The sequence below is a fragment of the Tenrec ecaudatus genome, chromosome 5 (assembly GCF_050624435.1).
Source record: "Tenrec ecaudatus isolate mTenEca1 chromosome 5, mTenEca1.hap1, whole genome shotgun sequence".
Taxonomy (NCBI): Eukaryota; Metazoa; Chordata; class Mammalia; order Afrosoricida; family Tenrecidae; genus Tenrec; species Tenrec ecaudatus.
Window position 1 is genome coordinate 55008694 of NC_134534.1, and position 6456 is coordinate 55015149.

Below are 6456 nucleotides of genomic sequence, written 5' to 3' on the forward strand. Positions count from 1 at the left end.
TAAAATACATTTAGAGTGCAATGACAATTTTAGAGATTAAATTTGTTTAGATTAATGTTACTTATAATGTATAAAGTAAATTATAATTTAAATATATATAATATATACTTTACATATGTGTACACACAGGGGAAAGACTTTTTTGAAAATCATGGTAATTTATTGTATTGACTTTTTGAAGCTCCCACTTCAATATATATACTATACAATATATAGATATACTATTCAATATATATACTATGCATATATATAATTAATATAGGGTTGATATGAGTCAGAACCAACTCAATGGCACATAAAAACAAAAACCATATGTATATATGTTTAGCACCTGTTTGTTGTAAAACCATAATTATGAAAGCAATTGCTAATGTAACATTTTTCACTTGTGTGGTTCAAAATGTAGATTACATAAATCATGGTATGATGTGCAACCATCATCATACTTTGCCAAAGTGCATTCCATGTTTTCCCTCCTTACCAGCAGAAATTCAGTGCTAGCTTAGCATAGGCTCCTCTCTTCCTAATCCCTTGCTCTCCTGGTAATCACTAAACATTTGCTATTTTGAAGTGCTTAACAGTATTTGTCTTTTTATGGTGGGATTATTTTTATCAGCATAATGTTTTAAATGTGCCTGCATTTTGTAGCATGGTTCATGATGTCATTTCTCTGTTTTGTGCACACATCACGTTGTTTTTATCCATTCATCTGTTATTTAATGAACTTCTTAGTAACGATAAACCTGTCAGATACTACAACCAATACTATAAAATTGCATTAAATTCAACTTTATTACCTATGAAAATATAGTCCAAGCTAGAATGTGCTTCTCTATTTAAAATATAAACAATTAAACAAGGTCTCTGGTTCCAAACAAATGTTTAGTGTAGTTAGAGGGGCAATGCTCGTCCATTGATAGTTTTATCTGTGCCCCATATGCTTTTCTCAGCACGTGTAGCATCAATATTCATGCTAGTGACCAATTTAAACCTGTGAGTTTAAAGTTACCAGCCTCCGTAATTCATATTATTGGATCGCCATTCGATATTCTACCTATCATTATAATCCAAATCCAACCCCAGTCCCTTGGTATAAATGCTATCTAGATTACCAAGATTTCAATTTTTAATAATTTGACCATGATCCTTCCATTAAAACTGTTTGAAAGTGATAGAAAGAATTTGGTTCTATATTTGGAATTCACCTGTGCACTAAGACTCCACATATGAGAGTCAAAGACTTCTTTTACTTTTATGGATAAATATAGCCTAAAGGTTGACTCTCCTCTGAATGGCACACCACAAATGTTGCCCATCTGAGTAGTACCAATTAAAGGTAGAACTAATAGAAAGACAAAAGGGAAAGGCATTGACCACATCTAAATTGACTGAATCAATTTTTGCTACAGTGAAAAGGGGTAGAAATATTTCAAATAAGTAATTAATTATTAAGTGTATTGTCTCAAATCCCATAAAGTGTATCACAGAATTCAACATAACTTTTGTAATGACTATACCTATATAATTGTTATTCTTTCACTTAAGAAAATGTGAAGACCAAACGCACTGCCATTAAGTCGATGTCCGCTCATATTGATGCTCTAGGATAAGGTAGAACTTCCCTGCCTTTATCCCTCACCAAGTAACTGGTGGTTTCAAACTGCTGACCTTGCAGGTTGCAGCCCAAAGCTTAACCCTGGTATGACGCTGTTTTTTCCCCCACGTATGAAAGCATGGTTGTCAATCATAAAATAGCGTGTTTCTGTTGTCAGGGCCCATGTGTCAGTGCTGCCCCAGAGCGATGCAGTTCAAGGGAACTAAGCACTGCCTGCTTCTGCAGTGTCCTCACCACCGTGCTTCTGCTTCAGCCCAGTGTTGCAGCCCAAGTGTCAGTTCATCTCCCCAAGGGTGTTTCTCTTTTTGTTGACCAACCCACACTTTAACAAACATGATGTCCTTCTCCAGGGACTGGTGTCTCCTGGCAACATGTCTAAAATATGTAAGAGAAAACTCCCCCTCCTGGCCTCTAAGGAGCACTCTGGTTGTACTTCTGCCAAGACAAGCTGCTTTGTCCTTTTAGCAGTCCATGATACTTTCAATATTCTTCTCCAGAACCACAATTCAAATGCATTGACTTTTCTTTGGTCTTCTTTATCCAATGTCCAACTTTTACATGTATATGAGGCCACTGAAAACACTGCAGCTGATCTTTGGGTCCCTTGATTGTTGCTTCCATGAGCAATGACTGTGGAGGGCAACTTCAGTCTTTTCACCATTTATGAAGATGTCAGCTCTTGGCCCACTATTGAAGATTTTAGCTTTCTTTATAGTCACTGTAATCCATACAGAAGGCTGCCATCCTTGGTTTCATCGAATAGTGCTTTAAGTCCTCCTCACTTTCAGCAAGCAATGCTGTGCCATCTGCAGATGGCAGGTTATCTGCATATTGCCTTTCTCCAATCCTGATGTCACATTCTTCTTCAGACGGGCCAGTTTCTCTGAAGACTTGCTCAGCATACAGATTGAAGAAATATGGTGAGAGGGTCCACTCTGGTCACAAACCTTCCCTGATTTTAAACCATGCAGTATTCTCTTGTTCCATTTCCACAACTTCCTCTTGATTCGTGTACAAGTTCCACGTAAACACAGTGTAGTGTTCTGAAATTTTCATTCTTCTCATAATTATCAAGAGTTTGCTATGATTCACACTTTAAAAAGTCTTATCATTGTCAATAAAATACAAGTCAACATCTCTCTGGTATTTTATGCTTTAAGTAAGATCTCTCTGACATTAGTAATGATATCCCTTGTTCTGTATCCGATCTGAACTTCTGGGAGCAAACTGTCAATGTATTGTTACAACCAATATTGGATGATCTTCAACAAATTTTTTAAAGTTGTATTTTAAAGTATAAATTACTCATGTGAAAAACAAATATTCAATCCAAAATTAGTGGCAAGGAGAGTGTGAGAATTCTGGTAGGGATTCAGCAAGGACAATGTAACCAAGAGAAATTACAGAAACCTAAATGAAGGCCGAGCATGATACTGGGACAAAGGGAAAGTAAAAGGAAATAGAGGAAAGGACTAGGTGACAAAGGGTATTTATAGAGGTCTTAATACAGGCACACACATATGTTAGTATGGTGGGGAAATAGATCTATGTGCATATATTTATACATCTAGTATTAAGGCAGCAGATGGACATTGGACCTCCACTCAAGTACTTACTCAATGCAAGAACACGTTGTTCTATTAAATTGGCATTCCATGATGCACACCTCCCTGATGCAATCACTGAAGACAAACATATGCATAAGCAAATGTGGTGAAGAAAGCATATGGTGCCCGGGTATCAAAAGCTAGAGCATCTGGGGTCTTAAAGGCTTAGACAAAAACAAGCGGCCATCTAGCTCAGAAGAAACAAAGTGCACATGGATGAAGCACATCAGCCTGTGTGAACACGAGCTGTCAAAGGGATCAGGTATCAAGCATCAAAGAACAAATAACCATATTATTGTAAATTAGGGTGAGTGCAGAGTGGGGACTCAACGCCCATCTGGGAGGCAACTGGACAGCCCTTACTGACGGGTTGTGAGGAGGAGATGATCCAGTCAGGATGCAGGGTAGCAGCGATAAAACATATAATATTTCTCTAGTCCCGCCCCCCTCCACTATCATGATCCAAATTCTACCTTACAAATCTGGCTAGACCAGAGGATGTACATTGGTACAGATAGCAACTGAAAACACAGGGAATACAGGACAGAGGATCCCTTCAGGACCAGTGGTGAGAGTGGTGATGCCTAGAGGGTGAAAAGGGGGAACCGATTACAAGGATCTACATATAACCTCCTCCCTGGGGGAGGAACAACAGAGAAGTGGGCAAGGGGAGATGTCGGGCAGTGCAACATATGACAAAATAATAATAATTTATGAATTATGAAGGGTTCATGAGGGAGGGGGAATGCGGAGGGAAGGGGAAAAATGAGAAGCCCATATTAAGGGCTCAAGTAGAAGGCAAATATTTTGAGAATGATGATGGCAACAAATGTACAAATGTGCTTGACACAATGGATGGATGTATGTATTGTGGTAAGAATTGTACAAGCCCCCAATAAAATGATTTGAAAGAAAACAAATGATCAAATCTATATGTTAAATTAAAAATATATTTCCGCATCTTTAAATTTTGCAAAATATGTTTAAACATATTTTCATTTAATATATAATTTTCAATATTGGTTTTTACATAAGTGAATTTTATTTAAAAACTCTAACACTTTTAAGAAAATTTAAATGAGTTGGTTAATCTTTTTAAAGAATATTATTAAATGCACTGAGATTAATTACAGGAGTTCTTTTTTGCAATAACATATTAAATGTACTCAAGCTGAAAATAAATTATAATGAACAAATTGGACTATCATCTATCATCTAAATCTGAACCATTTTACAAAGGAAGAAGGTTACCCTTAATAAGTAATGCTGAAATAGCTGATATAAAACAATATGTTCTTCGTTAAATGAAGCCATATGATGATTTATCCATTTTTGTGTATAAAAATTTTTTAAAGAACAAGCAAATTAGTGCACTGCTTCTCATTGAATCATTTAAAGCAATTTGTGTAAAATAAAACTAAAATTATGATATAAAGCAGTGAAAATCATGATAAAAGAGGATTTTCTTCATTTGGCACACACAACTGTTAAGTCGAGCAGATCTAAAGAGCCATGTTAAGTAAGAATTACTTTTAAAATTACATATAATTTCAAAAATTTTGTAAGACACCAGTGGATGATCCTGATGCCCTTAATGAAAGGTCAAATAAAATATAAAACCAATGAGCAGATTCAAATATATAAATGAATTTATGGTAAATAGAACATAAATCACTATACTTTTTAAGGATGAAGCATTATGGGGATGGGGATCGAGACAAATGTGAGTTAAAGTATCTTGTGAAAAATGTGTTACAATACAGTGTGTGTGTGTGTGTGTGTGTGTGTGTGTGTGTGTGTGAGTGTGTTCTGGAAGGCAGTGGTTCGAGCTCAGGGCTGCTAATAGAAAAGCCAGTCTTTTAACCCTACTTTTTAATTCCACTCAAGGGAAGAAAAGATCTGCTCCTATAAACATTAAACCCATAGTCATTGAGCATGACTCATAGTGATATTTATTTTAATTGGACAGAGTAGAATACTATCTTATCCTTATTTTGCATTGTTAAATAACATAAAATAATATTTATAGAATAGATAAATATATTTATATCTCCAATATAATGTATTATAGCAAATTCATGTCTGATCATTATTTCTAACCGACAGGCTAGAATGCCCCACAGTATTTATAAAGTTGCCATCTTTTAGAAGCAGGCTTCCCTGTCGTCCTCACACAGAGTCCCCAGTGGACTTTAACTGCTGACCTTTCAGTTAGCAGCCAAGGACCCTGATAAGAGTGTAACCACTGCATTACTGGGGCTCCCCAGTAAGACAACAGCCTAGGAAACACTATGGGGAGTTCCACCCCACTCTATAGGGTTGCTGTGAGTTTAAATGTACACTGTGACATTTAACAGCATGAAGTATTCCAGGTCATTTGAATGCATCCGTTTCTCACAACTGCACTCTTCTAACTCTCCTTTCCCAACAAGTAATTCATTCATTCATTCATCCATCAAACAAATAATAAACGCCATCCTGCAGAATAGATCTGATAATACATGATTCAAAACCAAAAACATTTAGGGTATTAAATGTCCATTGTTTCTTACAAATGCATCTGAGGGTATTTTGTGGTTCTCTGGTATTTTCCCATAAGATTTTCCATTTCTGATAAATAAAAGGATGAAAAAGTGAGGTATGTAAACAATTTACTTTATGATATATTAATAGACCAGTGGTAGGTGGGAGCAGGAGTGCACTAAAGTGGTCAAAACAATGTTTCAAAGGTGAAGAGGGAAGGTAGGGTGTAATTTACATTTGACTGTGTGGATCATAGCAAACTATGGATAATCTTAAGAACAATGGGAATTCCCTAACAGTTCATTGTGTTCATGAGGAACTTGTACATGGACCAAGAGAAAGGTGTGTAAATGGAACAAGCAGATGCTGCATGGTTTTAAATCAGGAAAAGTGTGCACCAGGGTGGTATCCTCGTAGTGTATGTGTTCAGTCTGTATGCTGAGTAAACAATCAGAAAAGATGAAGAAGAATGGGGCCTCAGGACTGGAGGAAGGCTTATGAACAACCTACCTCATGCAGATAATCCCTTGCCTTTTGAAAGGGAGGAGGACTGGAGGTGCTTGCTGATGAAGATCAGACGGTGGAGCCTTCAGAAAGGACTATAACTCAATGGAAAGAAGACAAAAATCCTCACAAATGGACCAAGAGTTGACATCATGGTAAATGGAGAAAAGGTTAAAATTGTCCAGGATTTTGTCTTGCTTGGATCCA